Source organism: Schistocerca americana, chromosome 7 (assembly GCF_021461395.2).
Source record: "Schistocerca americana isolate TAMUIC-IGC-003095 chromosome 7, iqSchAmer2.1, whole genome shotgun sequence".
In the NCBI taxonomy this organism is placed as follows: Eukaryota; Metazoa; Arthropoda; class Insecta; order Orthoptera; family Acrididae; genus Schistocerca; species Schistocerca americana.
This window is the reverse complement of record NC_060125.1, coordinates 8,723,082-8,743,491: the sequence shown is the minus strand read 5'-3', so window position 1 is coordinate 8,743,491 and position 20,410 is coordinate 8,723,082. Positions and strand designations below refer to the sequence as shown.

Below are 20,410 nucleotides of genomic sequence, written 5' to 3'. Positions count from 1 at the left end.
TATTTCAGCCCTAGAATTTGGTTCTGCAAGGTCCACCAGATAACCATATATGGCTGTTGTAACTCCTTTATTGGACTTCAGAAGTTTTCCAGCAACAAATCTTTTTTTTTTCTTTCTTTCTTTCTTTTTTTTTCTTTTTTTAAAAAAAAGCTAAAATGCAGAAAACATCATAAAGCAAACACTCACAGAAAAGCATCAGTGTCCTTGAAACAATGGAAACTCCAGTAGGAATATCAACAATATTGGAAAAGGCAGATTACTACTTACTGGTGAAGGCTGTGGCTGAAAGCTATGTAAGTGTCTTTTAATTCTGCCCATCTGCAGCCTAAGGTATCTTCTTTATGGTAAGTAACAGTCTGTCTTTTCCTTCATTATTCATTAGTGTTCTTTGTTTTTATTGCTGTTTAGCAAGCATCATGTGGTATATAAGGGATGCGAATAGCGTCAGATGAATCATCACTCTGGAGGATATGAAGGTGCTGCATATTGGTGTGAGACAGCATTATCTGATGAGAGTTTGAAAGAAACCTCATTGTGGATGTCCATTTGGTCGCCTGGTTAAACCTTGCAACATCTGTATTTTTGGAGTATTTGGATCTGACAGTGGCCTGATGTTGGAAGTAAGGGCATACTCATCATCAATGTTCCAGTTGACTACATGAGACCACTACAAGGGAGCATCACTGTGTAGTGTACTGAGTACATTGTAACCTGTTCACATCTGTGACTGCCATCTGAGAACAAGTACAGTAAACTCTCGTGCAGCTACACTTTTGGCTAGCTAGATTGACACTTGACAAGTTTCAGTTTGCGTGCACCTGGAGCCAAGCATTTGCTGGTGTTTTTTGGCAATCTACTGCTAATCTGTGCACTGGTGTGTGTCAAAAGTCCAAGTATCGTCAATTCGTGCGTGTGTTGGTTGAAGCTGTAGTGTGTTTCTTATTCGTATTGCATGGTTTCATGCCACTGCCATCTATTGGAACTGCTTGGTAGTACAGTACATACAGTATTGTTCTATGCAGCGCAACGTAGCCCTGTCAAAACCGACAATTAGAGTGCGCTGCCTAACACTTTCCACTTGTTGTCGGTACATCAAAGCTGAGTGTGTAACAGTGAATGTACAACACCCTGTTGTGTTGCCACGTGGGCTTGGGTAGAACAGAGGAAATGGCATAGATGTATCGAATGCTTTCATTTGATGGCTGCCACAGCCTGGTTTCAAAAGTCAAAAGTTTGTCTAGTGCATCTCGAGTGTTGTCAAGTTGTGCATCTGTGTGTTTCTGATTTGAGGTTTCGTGCTCCCACTATGTGCCTTAAAGTGTCCAGAGATAAAAGGGGCCAAAAACCATAAAGGACTCAGTCGAGTGTCTGTAGAAAGAACACTGAACGTGACTACAGGCACGAAACATAAAATGAATGTGATCTTGTTGGAAAAAGAGCTTCACACTTTGCAGAGAATTGATGCTGGTGAGCCACCCACAAAAGTTGCTGCAGAGTAGGAGTACAATTACTGATCGGAAGACAAATTGATCAGGAATTTAAAAATTTTGTTCCATCCAAGCATTGGGCAGCGCAGTGAAATCTTGAAAAGCAATGAGAAAAGGTGCACATCCTCAGTTAGAAGAGGCATTATTTTTGTGGCACGAATAAATAAGAGCCAAAGGTGTGTCAGTTTCAGGTCCTCTACTTTGTCAAAATGAGCTGATGAGCTGATTGAAGGAAAGAAGCAAGAATTGCTCGGAAGTAATGGCCAGCAGGATCGTTTCAAGAAGCAGCGTGGCATTCATGAAATTGCCATCAGTTCCAAATCATTATCTGGGGATGAAGCTGCTACACTGATTTTAAGAAGAAACTGCACACAATCATTGACAAAGGAGGTTATACTGGCAATCAACTTTACAAATGTGATGAAACTGGGTTGAATTACAAAATGCTGCCAATGAAAACCCTTGCCTCTAAAGAAGAAGAAATGGCTTCAGGATACAAAAAAATCCAAGAAAGATTTACTGTCCTTGCTTGCAGTAATGCCACTGGCAATCATAAACTGTGTCTTACTTTAATTGGCAAATCCAAAACACCAAGAGCATTTAGACACCAACCAACCAGTTTGCCACTGAGGTACACGAGTCAGTCTTAAGGCATGTATGAACAGTGCCATCTTCAGAGAGTGGTTCCAGGCAGAGTTTGTTCCAACTGTAGTAAATTACATGGAAGGAAATGGACTTCCTTGAAAAGTGCTACTTCTTGTGGACAATGCTCCTTCTCACCCAGGTGATCTGCAAGATGGGGATATCAAAGTTGTATTTCTCCCACAAAATGTCACATCTCTATGTCAACCGATGGACCAAGGTATTCTTGAGGCGATGGAAAAACATTACAGACGCAAGATGCTGGAATAATTAATAGGTGTGATTGATGCTGCAGATGATTTTGTGGAAGCTCTTAAAAAAATCGATGTTTTAAGTGTCATTCATTGATTGCTGAAGCTTGGAATCTAATTCCTCCAGTTCCTCTTGTTAGGTCTTGGAAAAAACTCTTAGATCGTAAGGCAACCTAAGTGGTGGGAAGGAGGAGGCAACACCAAAACTCAAGCTGACATAATTTTGGTGAATTTACTGGAGAAGCTGGTTGTAAAGACACACACTTCGAAGACATTGAAGAGTGGATAGAAAATGGCATTTTTTCATGTGACTGAGGATGAAATCGTCCAAATTGTGACCGATCATAAAGTGTCAGAAGACTATGTTTCTGATGATGAATCAGAGAAAAATATTCCTCACACATTCTGTTACGAAGTGATCCAAACTGCCCTGGAGTACATCAGCCAACAGGCGGAGACGATTTATCTTGAAATAGTTTGATTTCAACGTTGGAGATGTATTGTTGCAGCAATAGTTTCTCAAGCAAAAAAACAAAAGAAAAAGACGTTTGTGACTTCGTTACCAAAAAATAAACTCTAATGAAGCATCCTAGAACTTCTATGTCCATAACTTAAAAAGTTTTTTTTTTTTTTTTAATTTTCTTGAAAGTTCCTCTAGACAGACTTTTTGTTCCTTTGAGTAATCTCTAGATTTGTTTCATAATTTTGTTCAGTAGTTTATTTTTTACTCAAAAGAGTAGGTAATAAAATTAAAACTCCTGTTATTTCCTGCTGCCAAATAAGGGAGATTTTTTCTGTAAGAATGCAAAATAAACGAGCTTTGTTATACAGCACTTAAAAACTTTGAGTTTTCAATCATAGTTTGGTGCCTTTTTAACATGTCAACACAATTTTTTCAGTAAAAAAGTGCAGGGTTATTTGCAACCACATCAGTAACGTTTTACATACCCTACGCACGTTTTACGATCGTATTTCGCAATATTGATGCAATTTGGAGTGTTCACATGTGAAAACAGGGGACTTTGATTTATCTGAAATTTTTGTTATCGGAACCGGCCACCGTCCCGATCATTTAGGATAAACAGGAGTTCACTGTAATAGACTCCTTGCAACATGCTGTGTCATACTGCTAGGAGCAGCCAGACTATGGAATTGCCGTCCTGCACATAGGCTGCCATTAACACCCAAGCAAATGACTGCATGTGAAGTGGTGCCATGATCGAGAAGTACGGACTGCTAATGAATAGTGTCACATTATGTTCACTAATGAGTCCCAGTCCTGCACTGCTCCAAATGACTATCGTGGAGAAGTTCGACAGTGACCCGGGGAGATGGGGAGAGGTCCCATTCTTCCACATTTTGGGGGGGGGGGGGGGTCACAAAGCAGTCCCATGGTGTGGGGAGCCATTGGGTATGACTTCAGGTCACGGCTTGTAATGGCCGAGGGAACTCTGATGGTACAGCAGTGTGTAATAGTATTGTGGTGCTATTTTTCAACAGGCCAGTGCTTGTCCACATGTAGTGTGTGTCTCTTTAAGTTGTCTGCGTGATGTTGATATACTCCTGTGGCCAGCAAAATCCCCATATCTGTCCCCAATAGAACATTATGGGACCAACATGGACGTCAACTCCATCCCACTGCCTGTATCCATGATTGCAATGTCCAGTTACAACAGTTGTGGATCACCTTTCTCAGGAGGGTATGCAGCAGCTTTACGACATCCTCCCGCACTGTCCAGGCCAGACAGGGTGCATTGCTGTGTTGATAAGTGGGCTCAAACTGATAAGTTCTGTGTAAATTTGACTCTGTTTTGTTATCACTGAAATAACATCGCATACCCTCTAAATTAGCTATGTTTCAATTTGTTTTCTCCCCACCTTCTGAGTGTCTCACTTTTTTTCAAGCAGTGTAATTTAAGACAGACATAAGTATATGAAAATGGGATGGCATAACACATTGCTATTCAACTATGCCCCTAAGAAAATTGTAAGATAATGGAGAAGAGCAGGTGCACTATTACACTGACTAGAATGTAAACTTAAAGATAGAATTATATTGTGTAACCTATACCGATGATGTAATACTAATTGACAAAAACATCACTGATGTGCTAAAGCAATTTGAAATATTAAGGGAGCAATCTAGGAAAATTGGACTAATAATTTCACCTGGATAAAAAATTAATGGACGATACCAAAATGGCACTGGGTGAACTTATATAGGCAACAACATAGTATTCGGTGATAAAGAGTTTAAATAATTAGGTGAAAAAGACCACTGAACATCATAATGAAAAGAAGGCATAGAATCCAGACTTCAGAAAATACAAACTGTCTCTCAGTTAACTAAAAGTATTTTTCCTGGAACTCTAAAATCTAACATTGCACAACAGTGATCAAATTAGAATTTCTTTATGCATGAGAGAGACTCTTTGTCCAACACAAGACATGAAAACAGCAAACTGAATTAGAAGAATGTAAAATTGTAGTAAAAATCTTAGGTCCAAGAATAAAAGATGGAATACATCACACAGAACCCAGTGTGAAATCTCCAGGCAAATTCCTAAAAACTCTTGTTACAATGTGTCTCCAAAGAATCCAACTTGTGGGACATACAGAAAGAATGTATCCAAACAGGCAGCTCATTGGATTCCCACATACTTGAAAAATAAGATCCAACTGATGAAAACAAACAGGAAGAGACCTTACGAAATTGGAATCACCACATTTACAGTATTCTGATGTAGTGATGAGTCACACAGAGTGCAGTTTCACAGTAGCTTGATCGATGCTTGTACTTGTGTATGTAGTATATGCAAGTGTGTACAGCGTCTCTTCTGGTGTACTCACAATATGCTAATTTAGTGGCCGAGCAGTAAACCGGATCCCTACTCGGTTCCAGTGTGCTGTGCTAATTATTCTTCTTCACTATACATTTATGCTTGGAGCTGCAAGAGAGGCCATTTTCCGGATAGTGCCACAAAAACAACAAATTCTCAGATATCAGTTTAACTTAAACTCTTCAACATCATAGACAACATTTCACATTAATATGTTGCAGAGCACTAGATTAGTGTTAAAATTGCCAGAGTAAACATTGTTCTCCATGTGACAGATTGTCACCCGATGTCCAAAATCGATAAATTTTATATCTCTGCACAGAGAAGCAGCTGGTTGCTCATTGTCATCTGTGGTGCTAATCAATGGGTCGAGCTCGTTGCTGGCACAGCGCCACCTCAGAGTAAGTGGCCCCTCATCCCAGCAGGTGGCGATGTTTAAACACCCGTATAGCTCCCAAGACTTACTGTGTCTGTGGATAACTCCATCTCTGCACAGAACTTCCCACATTTCCCACACAGTGGGCCCTTGTGTCTCTTACACACAATAAATCTTCAAACTTATTTCATTGGCTAAGTTAAATTTCGAGTGTGACGTGCTATTTCGTAAAAAGTAGCAAACGGTAGACATGGATGTTATTGTGACACTTTCCTAAGGCAACATTTGTGTATTACACTTGTAGAAGTGCACTGCAACATAAAACAGTAGACCGTAAGTTCAAACAATGGAAACTACAGGTTGGAATATCAGCAGTGTAGGAAAAGATAGAGTGCTAATTACCATAAAGATGGCACGTTAAAATGCAGACAGGCACAGTTAAGACACTTACACATAAGCTTTTGGCCACAACCTTCATCAGAAAAAGAAATAGAAATACACACCATTCATTCACACAAGCAAGCACACCACACACACACATGACCACCAACTCAGACAGCTCAGGCCAGAATGCTAGCCTGTAAGTTTGCTACACAATAAAATAATTATTCTGAGCTACAAGAAAAATGGATTCAAAGAACTAAACTGCTTGAAGAAAAAAAAGGGAAGCTCCCTGAAGCAACGTAGTTTCACGAGTGTGCATACCAGTGGTAAATTATGAGAGTCGCAACCCTCTGAAATGGATAAAAAGGTCACCAGATTGCATTAGCTTTGTTTGTGTCTCGGATTGTTACCGTGAATGGTAGGAGCTATAAGAGATGTGAAGAGCGTAAGATGTTGAGTGATCCCTGTGAAGGACACAGATGCCCTGTACTTCTGTGAGTCAGCATTATCAGCACGTAACAAAATTTGAAGGGGCCTAATTGTGTGTCTCCATTTGCCAGGCTGATTGAATTATGCAGTATGCAGATTTGTGAGACATTCAGATGTGGTAGTGTCCCCATGTTGGACTGCTTGGGTACGTAAGGGCGGCTTGCTTGTCAGCAAGCTTCCGGTTGACCGTGTCTGACGAGCCCATGGGAGAATTGCTGCAAGTACGCCGAGCACATTGTAACCCTTTCACACCTGCACCTGTCATGTGATCAGCAGTGAGTCACATTCTACAAGACCCGCGATGACAGTTGTCAGTGAGTATGACAACGACATAGGGAGAGGGCGTTTGGGGCAGCATCGGATATGACTTCAGGTCACCCTGACAGCACAACAGTATGTCATGGACATCCTACATCCTCATTTGCTACCTCCATGTCCAACGGAGTTACAAGAGACAGAGCAGTGAAAACATATCCAGTTGTTGACTCACAAAACGGTTTTGAGCTGTGACGCATGTAGTCTTAAGTGAATCATTCATACAAAAAGAAAAGAAGAGGAAGCTAAAGTCAGAATCTGAAAAAATTGGAGAATGGAATAGATATTTGAAGACTTCACACTTGAAACTCCCAGTTTTCCTATTGTGAAAGTGCCTTTGTGACCATATGCATTTCACTGATGATAAACTTTTTTTTCCCCCTGGGTCTTGGCTCCATATTTTTTCATCCGGTTGAGTCAGAATACTTGCATAGTATTTGTGAGGTATTGTTTCAGTCTTGCAAGCTAATCTAAAATACAATCCCTTTTGCATCCTAGAAAACAATGACCACTCTTTCTCTCCGATTAAGTCACCTTGGCTATTTTTGTGCAACTGCTGTTTCATTTCATCCACGGGAACAGATTGGTGCATAGAATCAGTTGTGTGTCAGATTGTCCCAAATTGTTTTTCACATTAGGTTGTAGTCAGGCTTCAACAGACATGCCACTCATTTTCTGGTATGGCCACGGCATCAACTGTTTTGCACATCTTTTTAATTACTGATCTTGCAATATCACACTGTGTTCTTTCTCAGCATTTTCATATTTGATTGTAATTCTAGGAAGTAGTTCATGAGTCATCTTACAGAGACATATGCCACATATGAATTCAGCCACCCATTCCTTAACTGTTGACTATGAAGGAACTCCCCCCATGAACCATGGACCTTACCGTCGGTGGGGAGGCTTGTGTGCCTCAGCGATACAGATGGCCGTACCGTAGGTGCAACCACAACGGAGGGGTTTCTGTTGAGAGGCCAGATAAACATGTGGTTCCTGAAGAGGGGCAGCAGCCTTTTCAGTAGTTGCAGGGGCAACAGTCTGGATGATTGACTGATCTGGCCATGTAACATTAACCAAAACACCTTGCTGTGCTGTTACTGCGAACGGCTGAAAGCAAGGGGAAACTACAGCCATAATTTTTCCCGAGGACATGCAGCTCTTCAACTTGACTAGAAGAAGAGATCGGTTGGTAGGACATGTTTTGAGGCATCAAGGGATCACAAATTTAGCATTGGAGGGCAGCGTGGAGGGTAAAAATCGTAGAGGGAGACCAAGAGATGAATACACTAAGCAGATTCAGGAGGATGTAGGTTGCAGTAGGTACTGGGAGATGAAGAAGCTTGCACAGGATAGAGTAGCATGGAGAGCTGCATCAAACCAGTCTCAGGACTGAAGACCACAACAACAACAACAGCATGAAGGAACTGACTCCTAATAAGTAAGATGATGCCTGTAGAAAAGTGCAACAAAACAGTAATCTCAAAAAAGGACAGGATAGACAGTACATTCTGTAGGACATATTAAAAGTGATTGGTAAAAGAGACTTGGTGTGTTAAATGCAGCTTTTGATTACATGATAATTGAATTGGATAGATAAACAACCTACTTGCTAAGTGGCGGCAGAACACACACATAAAAGAAGATTATAATTAGGCGAGCTTCAGAGCCAGTAGCTCATTCTTCAGGCAGAAGGGTTGAAGTGGAAGGAAGAGGGGTGAAGGATAGGTCTAGGAAAAACGGTAGATTTTGAGAAAGTTACCCAGAACTGCAGATCAAGGGCTGACTTTCCAGATGGGATGTGATTCCACATCTACATACATACTCCACTAGCCACCATATGGTGCATGGCAGAAGGTACCCTGTCTCACTACAATAGTCTGAATAAAATTACTTGATAGTTGACATCAATCACTTGCTGCAACAATGTTGCCACATTGGCTACCAGCTACCGTTTGGTTACAGGTGACAACAAACAAGCAGCTCACTTCACAAATTATGTTAAATGTTTAACACAGAGCAATTTTTCTAGTGGCTGGTGCAAGGTATGTCAGAAATGTTGGATACTCTGTCGACTATTGATTTAAAGTGACCAGTGACTGAACTGGGGCAGACGACCCATTTTGTATCCCTGACTGTAAACTTGTGTCCTAACCCAGCCGAGAAAATTGTGGTCAACAGTCTGCAGCAGTACTAATATCATGATCGCTTTGTTCATGGCAATTAAAGCTAACCCTTAAGGGTAAACTCACGACAACAAAAACTCAATTTCAGGGCTGAAAGCAAATTGAAATTTCTCCATGTCATTTGTTACCTGTAACTATCCTTACACTAGCTGCACATGCTGCCATGTTAGAAATCAGTGAACAGTCCATGTGGGCACTTGGTCGTGGATTATAGATGGCTGAGGCAGATTCCAAATGAAGAAATAATGACAGGAAGAAAAATAAGACCAAATAGAACAGTCAAAACAATGATGAAAAATGATGCAGCAAATTATTAAAAATAAAAAAAATATATTTAAACCAATTAATTGAATGAAAATAATAATCACACTCTTTTGGTTAGATTTAAAAATAAAAATTTTGCTACATTGATGAGATTCAAACCTACAACATGCTACATATTAGATTAATCTGCCAACCATTGTGCTATGCCACAGCACTGCATGAAGTATTTATATATGTGAATGTAGTGACCCAGTTGCAACTATGAATTGCAACCTTAAAAATTTCAGTTTCACGCAGTGTAGTGAAAAGCTTATCTAATGTAAGATGATCTCTGTGAATATGATAACTATATGTATGATACTGAATCACACCTTGTGCTGAGTTATTCAGTAGTGTTTGGTTAGTGCTATGAATGAAATGTGTGTCTTTCATTAGCATTGTTAATGTGTGTTGTTTTTGGTGTAGGTATCGCGTGTCATGAAATACATAATAAAAGTGTGGGGCTCGTAATTCGGGATACAAATACATCAAGAAAGAATGCTGAACCAGGAATTGGAAGTGACTGGCCAATTTTGGTGGAGTTTGGCAACAGCAGACAGTTCAAGTGTGACGCTGACTACTCTTATTGGCGTTTGAAGTGCCAACTATCAAGTAATTTTATTTCAACTGTAGTCAGTTCCTTTCCCGTTCCATCTGCCAATTGAGTGAGGAAAAAGTGAATGTCTATATGCCTCTCTATGAGTCCTAATTTGTTGTCTCTTATCTTTGTGGTCCTTACGCATAATGTATGTTGGTGCAAGCAGAATTGTTCTGCAGTCAGCACAGTGTTCCTCAAAATCCCTCCAGGGATTCCCATTTGAGTTCCAGAAACATCTCCATAATACTTGTATGTTGTTGTTTCAACCTACTGTTAACAAATCTAGTATCCTGCCTCTGAATTACCTCAATGTCTGCTTTAATTCGACCCCTTGCGGATACCAGACACTCAAACTGTACTCAAGAAGAGATCACACTAGCATCCTATATGTGATGTCCATCACAGCTGAGCCACACTGTAGTAAAATTCACCCAACAAACAAAAGATGATTATTCGCCTTCCCTACCATGACCCTCACACGTTTGTTCCATTTCATATCACATTGCAATGTTACGTCCAGATATTGAAACAATGTGACTTCTTCATTCATGACACTACTAATGCTGGATTCTGGCATTATGGATTTGTTTTTCCAACTCATCTGCAGTAACTTATATTTTTCTACATTTAGGGTTAGCTGTCATTTATCACACCAACTGGGAACTTTGTCCAGGTCATCTTTTATCCTCCTAAATCACTCAACGATGACACCTTCCATACACCACAACATCATCAGCAAACAACCACAGATTACTGTCCACTTTGTCCATCAAATCAGTTATGCACATAGAAAATATGAGTAATAGCTCTCCTATCACACATCCCTGGAACGATCCTAATGATACCCCAGTCACCTGATGGACACTCACCGTCGGGATAATGTAGTGGGTTCTATTACTTCAGAAGTCTTTGAGCCACTCACATGTCTGGGAATGTATTCCATGTGCTTGTACCTTTGTTAAAAGTCTGCATTGAGTCATTATGTCAAATGCTTCTCGGAAATCAAGAAATATGGAATCTGGGTTTGTGAATTTTGTGATGGCAAAGTTAGAGGAGCAATGCATCTGCATTAAATTTTGTGTGAAACTCAAGAAAACCTTTACAGAGACACACCAAATGATGCTGGGAGCCTATAGCGATGAGTACTTAAGCCATACTCGGTGTTATATATTATTCACACGTTTTAAAAATGGCTTTACAAAAGTCAAACATGATCCTTGTTCAGGACGCTCTTAGATGTCCACTGATGATGCTTGTGTCAGGAACGTCAACGAAATTGTGTGTGCCAGTCGAAGATTCACTGTCCGAGAGATTGTAGAAGAATGTAACATTTCAGTTGGATCATGTTATGAAATGACACAGCATCTTGGAATGCACTGTGTTGCCGTCAAGTTCATTCCACGCTCATGAGTCAAGACCAAAAAAACTTTTTGGATCTTACAAATGAGACTGAGATGTTCCTTGTGAGAATAGTATGACCCCTGCAGACTTCTTTTTATTTCCAAAGGTGAAAAGGATGAAGTTTTGCAATGGTAGATGAGATAGAAGAAAATTCGCAGACGGCACTTTATGCGACCCAGCAAGATGTGTGTCAAGACTGCTCCTGGAAGTGGAAATGATATTGGGAGCAGTGTATCAATTTTGGAGTAGAGTATTTTGAAGGAGACAATCCATAGTAACTAAAAGATAAGCATAGAAAATTTTGTGGACAAAGTTCTGGAATTTTTTGAACAGACATTGTATGACAAAAGGGCATGCTGAGTTGCCCATGAGTGATGCTTTGTACTGATTTGTGGACATAAACTTATTGGTCTCTATGAAACTGATTAGATTCAAACCCAGAATATGTTCAAGAATTCTGCAGCAAACTGATGTTACGGGTATTGGTCTGTAATTTCGCGGGTCTGTTCTTTCGCCCTTCGTATATACAGGAGACGCCTCTGTATTTTTTCCCCAGTTGCTTAGGTCTTTCTGCTGGGTGAGAGATTCACAATAAATACAAGCTAAGTAAGGGTCCAGTGCCATATAGCACTCTTTGTAAAACCAAATTGAGATTCCATCTGCAACTGGTGACATTTGTTTTTAATTATTTCAGGTGTCAGGGATGCTTACGAGGGTGGTTTGAAAAGTTCTTGAAACAGAATAGAAAAAAAGTACTTATGTCACTGAAACTTTTTTGTTTTTCAATGTACCCTGCTTGTAGATTAATTCACTTGGTCCAACAGTGTTCCAATACCTTGATCCCATCTCGACAATGATTTTCCTCCAGGCCTACAAAATAGTTGTCAACTCAGGCTATCAATTCTTAATTTAAGTGAATCTTCATCCACAAAGAAAAATTTTCAGTTTAGGGAAGAGGCACGTGTGGCAACAATTCATACCTTAGTTTGTGTAATTTTACCATGGCGATGGCACATGCGTGCGAGCGTGCATTGGCTTGATGCTAGATGACTTTCTTCCTTATTAAACCTGGCCTTTTTCTCATATCTTTTGTTGCAATTTGTCCAGAAGGTTAGCACAGTATTCTCCAGTAATTGTTTGCCCAGTGGGGAGATAAAGTACAAACAGAATCCCCTTCTCATCCCAGAACACTGATGCCATGATCTTCCCCGCTGAAGGAATTTGGTGGCGCATCCCAGAACACTGACGCCATGTCCTTCCCCGCTGAAGGAGTTTGGCGACGGAGATTCAGCATGTTTCCAATGCTTTGATTGTTGCTTTGTCTCTGGGGTATAGTAGTAAACCAAAGTTTCCTCGTGGTCACAAACCAGCACAAAAGTTCTTGTTTGTTTCTCCTAAAACAGGCCAAACATTGTTGTGATATGTCCATTCTCATGTGTTTTTGACCCAGCATCAAGAGTCGCGGCACCCATCTTGTGAATACCTTTCAGATGACATCTGGCAAGCGTGAGCAATTTCATGCACTCTAAATTGGTGATCCTCCTTGATCATTATGCGCACTTTTGCAATGATTTCTAGAGTAGTGACACATCTCGGCTGACCTATTCATGGATGATCATCATCTAAGCTCTCCTGACCAAATTTAAATTCATTTATCCACTTGGCAACAGTTGAAGACAAAGGAGCAGAGCCCCTGGTGTATTCTGGAAATTGGCATGAATGTCCTTCGCTTTCATACCTATCTTTATGAAGTACTTCATCACTGCTTGAATCTCTACCCGTCCCCCCCCGTCTTTGCAGATCACTACACAGGAACAACAACAGAGCCGTGTCACTGCCACAGCTCTCTTCCAAGAGCACTGACATGGCACATGTTTACAGGTGATTGTTGTTAGGTGTCTTTGTACTATTGTCAAATGACGGTATGTTTATACGATTCTCTTGCATGAATTATTTCTTAAATGTAAAATTTAAAACATTTATCTCCTACTGCCACACCAGACTGGTCAAGTGACATGATGGAAACCTTTGACTCACTTAGTGATTTTACATAGGACAATAATTTCCCCTGCTTCTCAGCCAGATCTTTTGCTGAGGTATGACAGTGGTAGTAACCTTTCCTTGTTGCCATTTGGCATTCTCTTTTGAACCAAGAGTGCAGTAGCTTTTCCTTCCTCAGTATTTTCCGAATTTCATTGTTAAACCACAGTGGCTCTTTTGCATCCTTAATTTGTTTACTAGGTACAGACTTGTTGAGAGTGCAATTCACGATCTGTTTAAGCTTTGACCATAATCTCTCTACGTCCATCTTAATGGAACTAAGTGATGTCAGTTCTGTCTAAGTGAGATGCTAACATCTGCTTATCTGCTCTTTCTGGCATGAACGTTTTCCTAGCCTTCTTGACTGATTTATTAATTTTTGTAACCTTAGTTATTATGATGTTATCATGATTATTAATCCCCATCTCTATGCTGAAGTCATTGATGATATCTGGCCTGTTTGTAACTACAAGGTCTAAGATATTTCCATTGCATGTGGCATGCCAAACTAGGTGCTCAAGACAATTTTTGAAAACCACATTCAAAAGTGCTTCACAAGATTGACTGCACCCCCTGCAATGAAGCCATAGGCTACCATCTATACTCAGTAGGCTAAATTAACCTCCAACTAGTATTGCATGATCTAGGTATTGACGTGCTACTGTCTGTAGACTTTCTGTGAATGGCTCCAAAACTGTCATAGCAAAACCGGGTGGCTGATTAAAACATCCATTAATTAACGTGATTTCACATAGACTTGTTATAGGCAACCAGGTAACTTCACTGTCACAATCAGCTTTGACCTCAATAGAGACAATGGACACTCCCTCTCCTACAGTGTCTAACCTGCCTTTCCGATATATATTCCATTAATCACTAAATATGTGAGAGCTTTCTACTCTGGGTTTCAGCCAGCTCTCAGTCTCTGAGAATAATATGAGTGCGAGACTTTCCTGGATGGCAGTAAATTCGAAAACTGTGTTACAAGTACTTTGACAACTGATAAAATTTTGACAATCTACACTGGAGTGAATTCAAAAGATAAACCTCAACCAACATTGAATGTATCTTGGTGATAAAGAGCCCAAATAAATAAATAGATGATTTTATTCCATTTCATCTGATTGAATGAAACACACACAGCATAACTACTCAGAAAACAACTATAGTGCTGATTACATTTACTATCATACATGTAGCACTCTGAGAACATTTCACCTTGTCATAATAGTCCTGTGTTTTGGAACTAGGCAGTGCTTCATTTCACAAAGCGAAAGGAATGGCTTGTGTAAAAAAAAAAAAAAAAAAAAAAAAAAAAAAAGAAGAAGAAGAAGAGGAAATAGTGGTTGCTGGTGTTTTTAATACTATCATTCAATTTAGTTCCTATTGTGAACTTTGCAGCTAGGATATGTAAATGCTCTGAGACTGCTATTGATAATATCTTTATGAACAAATCTAGGGGAAAAAAGTCATATCACAAAACCAATAGTAAATGGACTATCTGATCACAACGTGCAGCATCCTGTGTCAAATGTTGAAACTTCTCAGGATAAAAAAAATATTAAATCTGAGTACAGGAGGATAATAAATAAGCCAGAAATTGAGGAATTCAGGAAATTGCTCAAAGACATGAACTGGAGAGATGTTTACCTGACTCAAATGGAAAATACAAAGCATTTATTAATAAAGTTACCTCCTCTTTTGAAAATTGTTTTCCCCTAAAGGTAACTCAGATCACACAGAAGTCAAAAGATAAACCATGGATTACACAAGGAATAAAGATATCATGTGGGGAAAAAGGAGACTGTATCTACTATCTAGGAACATTTCTGATATTAGCATTGTAATGCATTACAAAGAATACTGCAAAATATTGAATCAAGTAATCCAGAAATTGAAGTAGCTTTATTAAGAGAAAAAGATAATTGTATCAACAAAATAAGAACTGTATGGGATATAGTGAAGACAGAGAGAAGTGGGGCCAAAAAGGAAGTGGAACAGATAGCTCTAAAAGTAAATGAGGCTTTGGTAACAAGTGCATGTAGTGTTGTAAATCTCTTAAGCAAGACTTAATTTTTGTTACTGACGGCTCGGGGTTATCAGGTTCGGTGAATGGTGCAATGGAGTATCTGGGACCAGTCTTTGAAGAACATTGTGTAGAACCTATTCGAGGAACTTTGAATTCCGACCATTGCTTCTCAGTATACTTACTCCTTAATGAAATTTGTTGCAAGTTACATATCTATATTTCCAACAAATAGCTCAATACATATTATCAATACTAGGAATAAGAACAATCTACATAAAGACCTAAAATCACTTATGTTGGTCCAAAAGGGGGTCCAATATTCAGGAACACACATTTTCAATAAATTACCAGCACCCATTAAAAACTTGGTTTCAGATAAAGCACAGTTTAAACAGAGTTTGAATGACTTTTTGATAGGCAATGCCGTCTACTCTATAGATGAATATCCTAACAGAGACTGAAAGGCCAGCTTAAGTAAAAATATGTTAGATTTAAGTTTTGACAGCACTTGGTTGCAACAGTCAATATTAAGTATTTTGTGTATGATAAATTTATTAATAGTGCATAACAATGTTTCATTCTGACAGCGTATTAATTCTGTAAATATTAGCTTTTCCAGTTTACTGTATTGTATTCACCTATTTTGACAATCTCGTGACAAATGATCAGGGAAGTATTCATTATATTAAAATGTTTTGTGTTATACATTCTGACATGTTCCACACCCTCGAGAATCATCTCATTTTTTCGGTGTATGTAACAAAAACTGAATCAAATCAAATCCAATCACCATCTCTCGTCATGTAATAACTTCACTTCTTCTTCTTCCCTTGTCGTCTCCTGTTTTTCCAGTACTCGTCCATCTCCTCCTCATGTTTTTCCCCCTTTATTCTATTCGTGTTGTTCTCAATCCCCTATTTCTTCTGCATTGAAAGCCTTTTATTTTTATTTACTTATTTTTTTTATTGAGGTGAGTCTCTACGGACTGCGTGGTAACAACCGACTTCACTCTAGTGTCCAGGTCTTGTTCTTGCTCCAGCTTTGACTTCCTGCCAGTATCTTCTGAGCCCCTCCAAGAAGTGCCTTTTTATGCTCTTCAGATAATGGTCCTCACTGTCTTTCGAATGTTGATGCCATGTTAAAACCTTGGTAGTTGGTCACCAATCTTCTAAATTTGTTCCTTTCAGGAATTTCTCTCTGAGATACCAATCTGCTTAAGATCTTTTTCACATTCTTTGAACCATCTCAGCCTTGTTTTCTTAGATAGGATGAAACTCCGTATTCTTTTTGTTAGTCAATCACCGTCCATTTTCATGAGATGACCATAAAATAACAATCATTTCTTTGTAATGGATGCTGTGATAGGTTCTGTCTCACTGCACGTGTCCTCATTTGCTCTCATTCGTCATTGTCCATCGACCCATCTATTACCTTAGGATTTTCCTTAATATCCTACACTCACGCTTTTCCAGCCACTCAGCTTGACCTTGTCTATTCGTGGTCAAAGTTTTGGATGCTTATAAGCCCTCAGGTTGTACAACTGTATTATAATGTTGGAACTTGGCCCATATACTCATAGACTTTTTGTTATAAGTATTCTTTGTCAGTTGGTATGCTTGGTCTAACTTCCTCATCCCGACAATTGCTTCTTCTTTTAATCCATTCTCCTGGTGGATGACTTCACCGAGATACCTGAAATTCTTAACTCATCCGATTTTTTCCCAGGTTGGTTATCTTCCATTCAGGTCCGTCACAGATGTTCGTCATATATTTTGTCTTTTGAATAGAGATCTGGAGTCTAACTTTTTTCATCAATTTCTGACAGCCTATTTATCTTGTTGATTGCTGACTCTATGTTGTTAGCAAAAATGGCCAGGTCAGCCGCAAAATCTAAGCAGTCAATGCACACCCCTTTGTTCTTAGGACCAAGTCTGAACCACTCTTCATTTGTTTCTTCTTGGGTTAATAACTTTCTCCACTCTCGAATGACCTTTTCCAAGACACAATTGAAAAGGAGAGGGATAGTCCATCTCCTCGTCTTATGTCCGTTCTGATTGTAAAGGGTTCAGATACCTCACCCATAAGTTTAATTTTCGACACTGTGTTAGCAAGAGTTTGTTTGATCAGCTTTCTTGATGTATTATCCACCCCAAACTTTTCCAAAATATTCATTAATGCATGTCAGTCGATGGAGTCATATACTTTCTGAAAATCAACAAACATGACCACATAGTTATTTCTTCCAATTTTTTTTTGTACCTCATGATGTTCTTCAGGTTAAAGATCTGTTCTGCGCAAGAATCACCCTTTTGGAAACCAGCTTGATAGTCCCCAATCAGTTGGTTACAATGATCTTCTATTCTATTCTGTATCACTTTCGAGAGAATCTTATATGGAACAGATACTAATGAGGTACCCCTATAGTTATTGACATTCTATTTATCACCTTTTTTGTGTAGACGATGGATTAAAGCTGACTGCCATTCAGTTGGTATCATCCTAGCTCTCCAGATCTCCTCAAAAAGTTGGACTAGTATATCTAGAGTTTCATTATTTGCCAGCTTCAGTAGTTCCACCACTATTGAATCCTCTCCAGCTGCCTTATTATTCTTAAAGTTGTTGATGATCTCTTTGGTCTCCTCTTTACTAGATGGAGATGAGGGGTAGTTTGTGGATTGGGGCACATACAGGGAATCTTTCTTTCGGTTCATCACAATTAAGTAGGTTTTCAAAGTAACGAGACATTATCTTGCAGTTTTTTTGTTGGTCAGGCCGAGTGTGGTGTGCGTACTGTAAGACCTTCAGTGCACACACCATCAGATTATTTGACTTGTTGCTCTAACAAAGTAAGCGAGTGTCAGCAATATGTCTCGTGGTCTTATCATGGCGTATTTATCTTCTGCCATTAGGTCAGACGATAGAAATGCCACTTGCACGCTGAGAGTAGCAGATTGACGGTGACCAACTTTAAACAGAACTTGATTAGTTTTCACATTCATTTATTAAAATAATAACAAATATAAAAATTACTTAACTTGGTTCTGGATGCTATTTACAATTGACAATCTGAAGTTCCTTTGGTATTGATACATTAATCTTATTCTCACATATATCTCGGGTACTTGACGAAAGTGTCTATACATTTATCTTCGTGGCAATGTACAGGAATATGGTAATCTTATTAGGCGCAAACTGAATCTTGACTATGGACTGGTACAGACAATTGTAGAACTCGTACAGACTGGTACAGACTATGCAGACTGGTACAGACTAATGCAGACTGGTGCAGACAAATGCAGACTGACTGGTCGAAGGTCTTTACACTTGTTATAATACCTCGCACGTTCATGTATCACTGCGCGAGTGTGATGCGCGAGGAGAAAGTGTTCTATCTTAGCAGCAATCTCATTGGCTCTGTTACATATTAATACGCGAATCGGCGGAAGCAGAATTTGGTCCGTCTCTGTGGCAGCGCCATCTCGTAGTGCGGAGATGGACGAGTGCTGCGCCTGCGCTGTTGTGCTTAGCGGGGCTCACTCTAGTGGGAAATTTGTGTACGCGCTGAATACGCGGAACTATGTACACAACACTGAGCTTTCCATTTTCGTCTCTAAAACAAAAACTAGGGGCTTGGTATCCTTTCAAATTCGATTTGAACGTCTGATAGAAGTCTCTGACATTGTTTATCTGGAAACGCTGATCGATCTGTTATAACTGCTGTTTCTCATGCAACTGCTTAGCCCTTCGTAGAGTTCTGGCTGCATATTTTCGAACTTCATGGAATACATCAAAATCATCAGGTCTCCTGGTAGAGTTCCACTTTTTCCATGCACTTGCTGTTTGGCCCACCACCTCACCACAAACCTCATTCCACCATGTATGATTCCTCTTTTTAGCTGTCAGGATTTTAGTATTAGCTGCTTGTTGGATCATGGAGTCAATGTCTGCCCATTTATGGGATTCAACTGTCAGTTACTGGTGGCATTGTTCCAATATGTTTTGATTGATTTTGAGCTTCGCAATATCATATTTATGAATTTTATTTCCGGTTTTCACGGTCTTATTGAGAGGGATGAAATTAATTTTGATCTTGGAGAGGTGATGATCCTTTTAAATTCAGTATTTTATCTGTAAAAAGGTTTCTTTCTATTATTTCTGATTGTTTGATGTTGTTTCTTTCTTATTTCTGTAATCCATGCTATCATTGATTCCTTCTTCCAGAACTACTCATTCAGTAGAGGTCTCTAAAAAAAGATTAATCTTCTTTTAGCCATTACTTCTGATATTTTCTCAAAATTTTTGTAGATCTCCTCATTACTTCTCATTTTCCAGCCATCTGTAGCTTGTATTGCAACCATTATTTTCTAATAATGCTCCTTTGAGGAACCTCTGTTCTGTCCAGCTTATAGTTCATCATTAGGCATCCTCAACCATATAAACATCCTGGTCATACCACTGTGGTATAGTGTCTTCGTTTTGTTTTTTTAGTTGTACATTTCTTGTTGTAAATATCCTTTGTCAAACGATTTGCTCTCTCCAGTTTGCTGACTCTTGCATCTACTGTTAATTCTTCTAGTCCATTTTGTTGTACAGTTTGTCCAATATATTTAAATTTACTTCCTAATGCTATTTTACTTTTTTGTTTTTCTAAGAGTGTTGATGCATTGTTTGAAATTGTCATCAATGTTGTTTTTTCGGCTGAAATTTTGGGACCAGCTCCCTTTGCTATTTCTTCCAAAAGATTTCTTTCAAAAACTGTCTGCCAGATTTTTTGAAAGTATATCAGAATCATCTGCAGAAGCCAGGCAGTTTACCTTAATTCCATTTGTTTTTCATCCTAAAATTATTGGTTCAATTTTGTGATTTTTTTTTCTCCAAATTCCAGATACTTTCTATTTTTTCTAGAATGCAGTGTTACAGTAAAGGTGATAAACTGTCCCCTTGTCTAACATCAGTTTTTATTTCAAATGGTTGAGATACTTCTCCCATAAATTTAGCTTCTGCCATCCTATTTGCTAGTGTTTTGAGGATTATGTTTGCTTTAACACAAAATTCTTTGATGATTTTAC

General features: G+C 39.2%; 1 protein-coding gene across 1 annotated transcript in view; it reads left to right on the top strand.

Moving 5' to 3' along the window:
- Nucleotides 1-20,410, top strand: part of LOC124622202 (molybdenum cofactor biosynthesis protein 1-like) — a 59,806-nt gene that overhangs the window by 37,682 nt on the left and 1,714 nt on the right. The gene's annotated exons all lie outside the window — the stretch shown is intronic.